Genomic DNA, 10,548 nt, shown 5'->3' on the forward strand with positions numbered 1-10,548 from the left:
TCGATCTCGCTGTGTCCTTGTCCATAACCTCTCGCAAAGTAAAAGACGTCCGTCAGATTTGAACGTTAACAGTGGAATGAAAATGTATTTGTATCTATGGTAACTATAACTAAATATCAAAGATTGCTATGATCGTGGATTATTTCGCCAACAAAAATGCCTCCTACTGTGCTTCGATGAGATGGACTAGTTTCTCTGATACCCCTAGTCGCCTTACAGCCGCCCATATGTTTTCACACCAGCAGAAGAGAGTCTGGAATTCGTTATTTGTTTCAGTATTATTCGTAGCGTTGTGATGTGGTCCACACATGATCGTCCGGATCGTAATCCAGCTTGTTGCCGTCGAAGTGTAGCATCAATATTCTCCTGGATCCTCCTTCCGGCTCCGAAATACCCCTATATCACGTTTACTCAGAATGCGTATGTTGCAGTGATTCGGCATCATAGATTGTTTCGATGTACAACGAATAGCAACCATCCTACCTTCACAAGAAGAATTCATCAGCATACCTTTTGGTTTAAAAATAGCTCCTGATATTTTTCAGAAAGATGTAGCCTCGTTCGGATATTCTAATAAAAAACACCCATTGATTTTTGTTTTAATGTTTCATTCAAACAAGCACGCCTGTAAGCACCGGGCGTGCCGATTTGAAGTTTATTGATTGGATTATATTCATATCGAATTTCTATAAACTTTTTCTGTGTGTTGTGTGTCTTCCGTTTTGCTGGAATAAAACCAATCTCTCCGCCAATTCGAATAGAAACGAAAATTCTCCTAAAACAAGCGTAAACATTTCTCATCGGTCGGTTTTGCCCTGGCACCGTCTGAGTTTCAAATTCTCTCTTGGTTGGGACCTATCTGTCTGGCTTTAAGAAATAAACTAAAACATTTCCGATAGAGATTTAGAAGGGGGAGTAAATGATTGTATATGTACAAAGAAAAGAACAATCATAGAAAAATAACACGGTACGTTGTTGTTCTTCTGCTTTTGCTTCTGAACTAAAAGTTGCAATTATCGTTGTTTGTATTGGTAATTTTTTGGTTGGTTGACCATGGGTTTCTATACGAAAAGAATCACTATTTCGGTTGAACGAATTACTAAACTAGAAACTAACTATTTCTCTTTTTTTAATAGTAATTTAATTAACAATTTTTGTTTTGAAAAAAAGAAACAAATTTACATCGAAATTAGAAATAGGTATCAATAACCTAATTTGTAGTTTCCCTTCTGGTCGATCGGTTTTTGTAAAAATCAAAAGCGTACTCGTTTTTGTTTTATCTGTTTTCTCTTCAGAACTATAGGTACATTTTATGTTCGCCTAATAATTTTACAAGAAGCATTTTGTTCTTTTCTTTTTTTAGTTGTGTTCTATTTAGTAGTTCATTCGCCGTTTGTCTTCCTACTAAATGCTCATTACTTAGTAATGAGCCATGTGTTTATTCCGTCATCAGCCGCTAAAACTAACAGTCTCGCTTAGCGTTGCGCTTTCTTTTTAGGTTATTTTATTTCTTTTTAATCGTTTGCTTTTGACTCTTGGTTACCTTTTTTTGTTTCTTTTCTGAGACGGTGTAGTTTTCCTTTTCAGTTTCTTTTAATTTGCATTCCGCTTATAGAGCTCAGTTCCTAGTTCACAGTTCTGATTAAATTTAAAACCATCAACAAACCATCTATAATATCTATGTATATTCACTGTACGTTTCCACCTCTTCTGCAAGTGTGAATTACTGCTTCTCGCCGTGTAGTTACTTTGTTCCGAACTAATGACTATTTGTTTAATTTTAATTATTTTTTTCATTCCTTTACAGTTAGGTGATTAGCTTTTCTTTGATTTATTTAAGCTTAATTGCGTGTTCAAACGAACACTAAACCGAATGAAACATTACTTCAGACTCCAGTTGTAGTTATCATTTCTGTTTTTTTTTTTGTTTATTTAGTAATATCATCTTCAACAAGTTGAACAGTTACATCTGGCGAATAACTTTGAATTCCTGTGCACTTCCTAGTCCAAACAAGACTACATACCTATCGTTTCTCGGTTTTTTTTTATCTGTCGTCACCTATAAAGTATTTACAGAAAACACTGCGCTCTTCCTGATCACTATCTACTACACAACACAACCAACCCTTCCGTATCGTGGTTTGATGATCTTATATTGTCAAAACTATTAAGAATAGATTTTGCAGTTTCAATTTGGTTTCCTGTAATCAGAGGCTTTCAGAAACTTATAAATCATAGACGAAAAAAAAGTTACTTTTATTCAGAAGATTTTTCGGGGGTCTACTTCATTCAATGATATGTTAGCTCAGAAAGTTTTTCTAAAATGTAGGTAAGTGAATTCATCAATCTGCGGTTTGTAACATACCTTGAAAAATGGCTGAGCATCAGTTTGCCACTTGGCTGCGGTGAATGAAAATTGTTTGTGTGTAGTTGTTCGGAAGGTGTCGAAGAAGAAAAATGAGAACGAAAAAAATATGACACACTGACCTTTAAAAATCGACCAATTCTACCATTCAACAATAAAAATAAAAAAATGCCTAAAATCCTTAATAAAACGAACGCTGAGCCAAAAACACAAGGTTATGGAATTGAAATGCGAAATCGAGCTCGTTTCAAGAAGATGTACAGTACCGTTCATAATTGTATAGAAATTGGAAGCACGCACACTGTCACTTCGACTTTGAACTTCCATAACTTTTTACTCTGATGATATTTTATGATCAAATTTTCTGCGTTAGATAGATCAACTATCACACTATTATGCCACAAAATTTGAGCTTTCTGGAGTTTGTGTGGCCTGATATACAGCAATTCTTCGAAAATCAGACTTTTTGGACTTTTCTCATTCAAACTGTAATATCTCAGAAACTACGCTACATTTTTCAATGAAATTTTGCAGAGTGATTGTTGAAATATAAAGCTAGGATGTCTGAAGTTTTTGAAAAGTTCTATCGATGGGATCAAAAGTGGTACAATGTTTCAGGCCTGAACCTAGAAATGCGATTTCTATAGAATTTCGAACAAATGTTTCCATACGAAAATCCTATTTTACGTTATACAACCAGTCAATCTATTTCAACCAAAAAATCAAAACAAATCTGTAATGATCGTTATGTTGGCCATAATGACGAAAAAGAAATAACCGTGTAAGAGTGAGTGTGTGTTTGAATGAGTTACTAATAGAAACTGTGTGAATGGATTGAGTGTCTGAGAACTTTGTAGAGTGCTAGAGAAAAAACGGTCAGTTTCTAATTAACGGTAGAACGAAGAGCACGTAAATATAAAAATTGTTCCGAAAAATTAAATCCAGTGTTCCGTTTCAAAGACATTCCGAAAATAATTCCGTTTACAACCTCAGAAGTGGGATTAAGCCCTGCGGTCGCTAAATATCGGTTGAGTGAAAATGGACAATATTAATCGCGCGAGTAAAACCGAACTGATGGCGTGGCTGCAGGACCGCCATATTGAATTTCCACAATCCGCAACGGTCCGACATTTGCGAGCCCTCCACGATATTGAGGTGCAGAGGGAACAAAGAAACAACGCGGATGGAGAGATTCCTTCTGGCTCCGAAAGTCCTGAACGAAATGATGGCGAGGGGGAAATCGGAGAAGAGCAGCAATTGGACGCTGAGATACGCCTGTTGCAGAAACGTCGACTCGTGGCCGATTTGCGCCGGGAAATTGCTGTGATTGAAGCCGAGCTCAACATTGTCGCTCCTCCCGTCATTCCGATGAAAATGCCCGATTTTCGAGACATTAAATATTCCGTCCCAACTTTTTCTGGTGGTGCTGCGTATGATGCCGAAAAATGGATACAGGATTTTGAGCAAGCGTGCGAATCCATCCATGGCGATGACGATTTCCGATTCATGGCAATACGGCGGATGATGGAGCCTGGATCCGAAGCAGAATTGTTTTTGAGAGTTGATCGATCGAGGAATTATCAACAATTCAGAGCCAGCTTTATGGAAAACTTCGGTTATGTGCATTCTGTCTCCGAGATCATCGATATAATGAAGAAGACGACTTTCAATGCCGCGAAAACTTCAGTTACTGGCTACATCTTGAAGATGCAAGAAATCGCATCCCGAGCGAACATCGACGAGAAACAGACGGTGGAGCTGATTGTTGATGGGTTTCGCGATCGTTCTGCTAACATTGCGGTACTCTATCAAGCGACGACGATCGTGCAATTGAAACAACTAGCTCATCGGTATTCCCAGTTGAGGGATATGTACTCTGCATCGCTCACAAAATCCAGCGGAGGGAGAGTAGCTGCTAAACCAACAACGAAATCTTCTGACGTTAGGTGCTTCAATTGCTCCGGGATGGGACATGTATCAGCATCTTGTCCTGAACCAAAGCGAGAGATTGGATCTTGCTTCCGGTGTGGTTCAAACCAACACAGATTGAAGGACTGCCCCAAACCTGCCTTAGCGGTCAGACGACAGGTTGCTATGGTGGACGATTTTCGGCGAGGCCCAGCTTTGACGGATGACAGACCAGAGGAGTCAAATGGTGGAACTATCACGGAGATAAATGAGGTGAGTGTAACCTTCCTAACAGATTCCGATGTGCAACATAGCAGAAAATTCATGTCACTTTTTGACACTGGAAGTCCGATTAATTTGATAAAAAGATCGGCAGTCCCATGTCTTTCTATCTCCACAGAGAAAATCAATTCCGGTTATAAAGGCGTAGGTGGATTTCCCTTGTGTACATTCGGTATCATCCCTGTTCGTGTGACGTTTCGCTACCGGACAAAAACTATAAAGTTGTACACAGTCCCTGATCACTTCATATGTCACCCTCTACTCCTTGGCCGAGAATTCCTAACAAGTTTTGGTATTACTTTATATGATCATTTTGTTGCTGATAATTTGAAAGTTGAACTTCATGATATGAATGAAATAAGAATTGCCGGTGAACGGCTTCATTGCGTTTATAATTTTTTTGAGAATAATTCTTCATTTCTTTCCTACCCCCTGAATTGTTCGAAATGTAATCCAGCTGACTCTGTGTGCGACTCCGCAGCATGCGATTATTTCGTCCCTGATATTTACACAATTGATGTTAGCGATAATCAAAATTTTAAGTACAATATTAACCCCGACTTGAGTGCTATAATTCGTGGACAAATTAAAAAGATAATTGATCAAGACTATTTGGACCTATCAAATATTCCAGCTCAACAGCATGATTATGAAATGAGGCTGAAGTTGACATCCGATGTTCCTATAAGTTTTGCTCCTCGTCGACTATCATATTCCGACAGAAAAGACGTAGATAACATAGTCGATAGCTTGTTAGCCGAAGGTATCATTCAACCTAGTAATTCACCCTACTCGTTTCCAATAGTTTTGCGGCAGAAGAAATCAGGAGAGAAGCGTTTGTGCGTTGACTATCGAGCTTTAAATAAAATAACAGTGCGTGATAGCTATCCAATTCCATTGATCGATGATTGCTTGGAACGTCTAGAAGGAAAAAAATATTTCACTGTACTGGACTTGAAGAATGGATTCCATCAGGTCAATGTTGCTGTTGATTCCATTTCGTATACCTCATTTGTAACTCCGGGAGGTCAGTATGAGTACCGGAAGATGCCGTTTGGGTTGAGAAACGCTCCTGCAGTGTTTCAGCGTTTCATCAACGGAGTGTTGGGTTCGTTTATCAAAGAAGGGTCAGTAGTAGTTTACTTAGATGACGTAACTTTGGCATCTCATACGATTGAAGAACATCTTGAACTATTGCAGCGTGTCATGCGACGACTTGCTGAATATAGATTGGAAGTAAAATTTAAGAAATGTTTGTTTGGTTATTGTGAGATTGATTTATTGGGATTCACTGTTAGTGCTAAGGGTATCCGTCCAAACGGGTCGCATTTGGAAGCCATCAAGTCAATGGCCTTGCCGGTAGATGTAAAGCAGTTGTCGAAAGCTCTTGGACTATTTTCATACTTCCGTCGATTCGTTCCCTTCTTTTCGTCTATTGCAAAACCATTGCGGGAGTTAACTAAACCCGATGTAAAATTCGATTTCAATGAAGGTTGCATACACTCTTTTAACACACTTCGGGAAAGTTTAGTATCTGCACCCGTCCTTGCTTTGTATAGTCCTGATCGAGAGACCGAGCTACATTGCGATGCTAGCACTGATGGCTTTGGAGGCATACTGCTTCAAAAACAGGACGACGGTAAATTTCATCCAGTTGCGTACTTTTCGCAACGAACGAGCCCTGCAGAGTCCCGCTACCACAGCTTTGAACTTGAAACGCTGGCCATAATTTACTCGCTTCGCAAATTTCGTATTTACTTGGAGGGCATACCATTTCGTATTGTAACAGATTGTAATTCTGTCACAATGACTGTGAACAGGGCTAACATGAATAGAAGGATCGCTCGTTGGGTTATCGAATTAGAAAATTTCCATTACACCATCCAACACAGGAGTGGTAAACTGATGAGCCACGTTGATGCATTGAGCCGACTCCCTTCTGTTACTATTCGCACAACCGAGGATTCTACGCAAGTTGTTTCTGCCATTGATCCCGAGGATATAACGTTTCAACTCCAAATCACTCAGAATCGTGACAGTGAGATAGCCCTTCTCAGAGAAAAGCTGGAGATTGGTTCAGTTGATGGTTTCGTACTTGAAGACGGTCTGGTGTATCGGTCTGTCGGTGATGAAAAGAATTTGCTTTATGTTCCAAAAGAGATGGAAACAAATGTAGTACGACATGCCCATGAGAAGATTGGTCATATGGGTGTGACTAAATGCATTGAACAGATAAAAATGCACTATTGGTTTCCCAAAATGAAGGAAAAAGTGAGTAAGTTTATTCAAAACTGCATTCGTTGCATAATGTATTCCGTCCCTCCAACTAGTAATCACAAAACTTTGCATAATATCCCGAAAATTCCTATTCCTTTTGACACTGTTCATATTGACCACTTTGGGCCGTTGCCATCCATTATTTCAAAGAGAAAGTATATACTCGCCGTCGTGGATGCTTTCACAAAGTACGTCAAGCTGTATGCGGTTAACTCTACCAGTACTAAGGAGGTGCGTGCGTGTCTTGAAAAGTACTTCGAACATTACAGTCGACCAAGACGTATCATTAGTGACCGTGGAACATGTTTTACGTCTCTCGAATTCAGCTTTTTTCTTTTGGACCATAATATCGAACACGTCAAGGTAGGAACTGCGTCGGCTCAAGCGAACGGACAGGTCGAAAGGGTTAATCGTATTATCAAATCCATGCTTGCGAAGATCTCTGAACCGGTCCAGCACTCTGACTGGTCAAAAATGTTGATAAAAACTGAGTTTGCACTGAATAATTCCATTCATTCTACTACTCGTCAGACACCGTCTATGCTTCTTTTTGGGGTCAACCAGCGGGGTCGTGAAGTTGACAGGCTTTCTGAGTTCCTGGAAGAAGGTCAGAAAATTAGTAGAGACTTGGATTCGTTAAGGAATTCAGCTGTAGAGAACATTCAATCTTCACAGGATAAAAATTTGACGTATTTTCAGAAGAAACATAAGCCTGCTATGAGATTTGAATTAGGTGAATATGTCGTTATGAGAAACATTGATACAACTCTTGGCACAAACAAAAAGTTTATCCCAAAATATAAAGGACCCTATCGCGTCCATAAAGTTCTACCAAATGATCGATATGTTGTCAGGGACATAGAAAATGCTCAGATTTCACAAATTCCTTACGATGGCATAATTGAAGCTTCTAGACTAAAACGATGGGCCGATTGGCGGGACTGCTATGATGATATTGAAGAATAATTGCACGAATCTGGAAGGATTGTTACACTTACTCTGTTATAATTGCCTGTATTTTAAAGAAAACCTTCCTTACCAAAACCCTTTCCTTGATATTGTGTCCTACTAACCCCGAGAAGGCCACGGGTAATTGGCTTCCCATGCTAACATCTAAAGTTAATTTTGATTTATGTGAATTTGAAAATTCCTGATCGAGACGATCAGATGACAGGATGGCCGAGTTGTAATGATCGTTATGTTGGCCATAATGACGAAAAAGAAATAACCGTGTAAGAGTGAGTGTGTGTTTGAATGAGTTACTAATAGAAACTGTGTGAATGGATTGAGTGTCTGAGAACTTTGTAGAGTGCTAGAGAAAAAACGGTCAGTTTCTAATTAACGGTAGAACGAAGAGCACGTAAATATAAAAATTGTTCCGAAAAATTAAATCCAGTGTTCCGTTTCAAAGACATTCCGAAAATAATTCCGTTTACAAATCAAAACTTTTGCCAAACATTATTTGACTGATTTGTGAAGGGAAACGATATTGCTTTCATGAATCGTCCAAAATTCTATAGAAATCGCATTTTTAGGTGCATGCGTGAAATATTGTACCTCACGTAACTTTTTATCCCATCGATAGAATTTTTCAAAGACTTCAGACATGCTAGCTTTATATTTCAACAATCACTCTGCAAAAAATGTAGCGTAGTTTCTGAGATATTGCAGTTTGAATGAGAAAAGTCCAAAAAGTCCGATTTTCGTAGAATTTCTGTATCTCAGGCCACACAAACTCCAGAAAGCTCAAATTTTGTGGCATAATAGTGTGATAGTTGATCTATCTAACGCAGTAAATTTGATCATAAAATATCATCAGAGTAAAAAGTTATGGAAGTTCAAAGTCGAAGTTACAGTGTGCGTGCTTCCTTACAATTATGAACGGTACTGTACATGTACATAAGTTTGGTTTGTTTTCCTACCGAGAACTTCCTGGATCACTTAAGAACATTCACTACCTCTTCTTCAACTGCCGGTCCATTCATCTCTATAACCTTCTTTCGGATACCCTTGACGTTTTTGAGGCTCGCTTGATGGCAATCTCGATCTTCTTTTGAAGGTTCCGCTCCAACGGCCCCAGAGCCAAGAACCATCCACCTGGACTATTGAAGGTCGTCAAGTCGGAACCACTGGGTGGTTGCCGGACCGAAGCAGAGAAAGGGGTCAAAGGGCCAATAGAACCCTGACGCGAGTCAAAGGAGGTTAGGTTAGGCCCTAGGCGTTAAGTGGACGCAGGTTGAGTACACTTACTACAATTAGCCTCTGAGCTTGAAGTTGGTGAACAACATCATAGTTAAGGCCGCACTAACGGTACAGGAAGCTTGGGAGAAGCTACGAAGAGCTTTCCAGGACGACGGTCTGACGAGGAAAACCGGAAGTCTGGAGGAATACGGAAGCGTGGAATCATATGTCGACAGTTTGATTTCCACTGTTCATAAGCTCGCCGGGATTGGATTCCGAGTAGACGACTCGTGCCTGGCGGTGTTGCTAATGATGGGACTCCCAGCGAATAACGAGCCGATAGTCATGGGATTGGAAGCTTCTGGAGCAACACTGACGGCGGTAAAGACTAAGATACTGCAATACGTCAAAATTCAACCAGTATCAAAGTCGAGTAAGCCGACATTCTGTCAATTTCATAGAATTGACCGAGATGCAGATGGAAGAACCAGGTACCCGAAGATTCCAACTCTGCGCTTCTATCGCAACTTAATAGATCTGCTGATAAACTGCTAGAGTTAAGGCGGTCGAGGGCGCCGACCTCCAGGTAAGTATTCCGATTACATAACTTTTACGCCGTTTACTGTCCTTATAAATCCCCTTCAGACATGCTTGGTTGCAGAGGGCGATCCCGTGAGTTAAGCGGAAGATTTTTGGAGGAGAATCAAACCTGAGGGACCGAAACCCCATACGCAACAAGTGGATGTTAAGAACTTTACGGGATACTGACAAGTACAAGGCGCAAATTGTAGTGAGAAGTTCTTCGCAACGTCCTGGAATCGACTACGATGAGCTCTAATCACCAGTGGTGCGATATTCGTTATCTTGCACTTGAGTACGACTTGAAAGTCTTCGAGATACGACTAGTCGGTAGGGTTTGGCGATAGACCAATAAAGTCTGTTTGCTCAAGAAAGCGCTTTACGGGTTAAACAATCCGAACGGAGCACTGAAGGAATTTGGCCTATCGCAATCCAAGGTTGACAATTGCCTCTACTAACAGCTAGTATGTGCAAAAATGCAATCAGTCATCGTTTACATTGACGTTTTCTTATTTTATTCAACGACCCGAACCTGAAGAGGAAGCTGAAAGAATTCATATGTCAACGCTTCAAGCTGAAGGTTCTTGGACTTGGAAGACTTCCGATACATATCTAACCCTGCAGTCTTTTCATCCTGAGGACGCTTTAGGGCTGCAGATACGTCACTCAAGCCTTTGCTGATCTCCTATGGACATTTTCCTGGAAGGAATCACGCAAGACAACTAATAAAAGCAGAATCTTCGACTCGATTTTTCATTCAATAGGCGATGGAAGCGCTGCCAAATTTGGTTGAAGGTTTTGCATTAGCAGAAGTGGGGTGCAGCTAAAATTTTACCAACTTTTGACAGATCTTACGGAGTTTTCTTAAGGAGAGAAAGAATAACTTAAGCGATGGAAGCGAAAAGACCTTCTCTCTTCGAGAAAACCACGCAGGATCTTTCAAAAGTTGGGTGAAA

This window comes from Uranotaenia lowii, chromosome 2 (assembly GCF_029784155.1).
Source record: "Uranotaenia lowii strain MFRU-FL chromosome 2, ASM2978415v1, whole genome shotgun sequence".
Classification (NCBI taxonomy): domain Eukaryota; kingdom Metazoa; phylum Arthropoda; class Insecta; order Diptera; family Culicidae; genus Uranotaenia; species Uranotaenia lowii.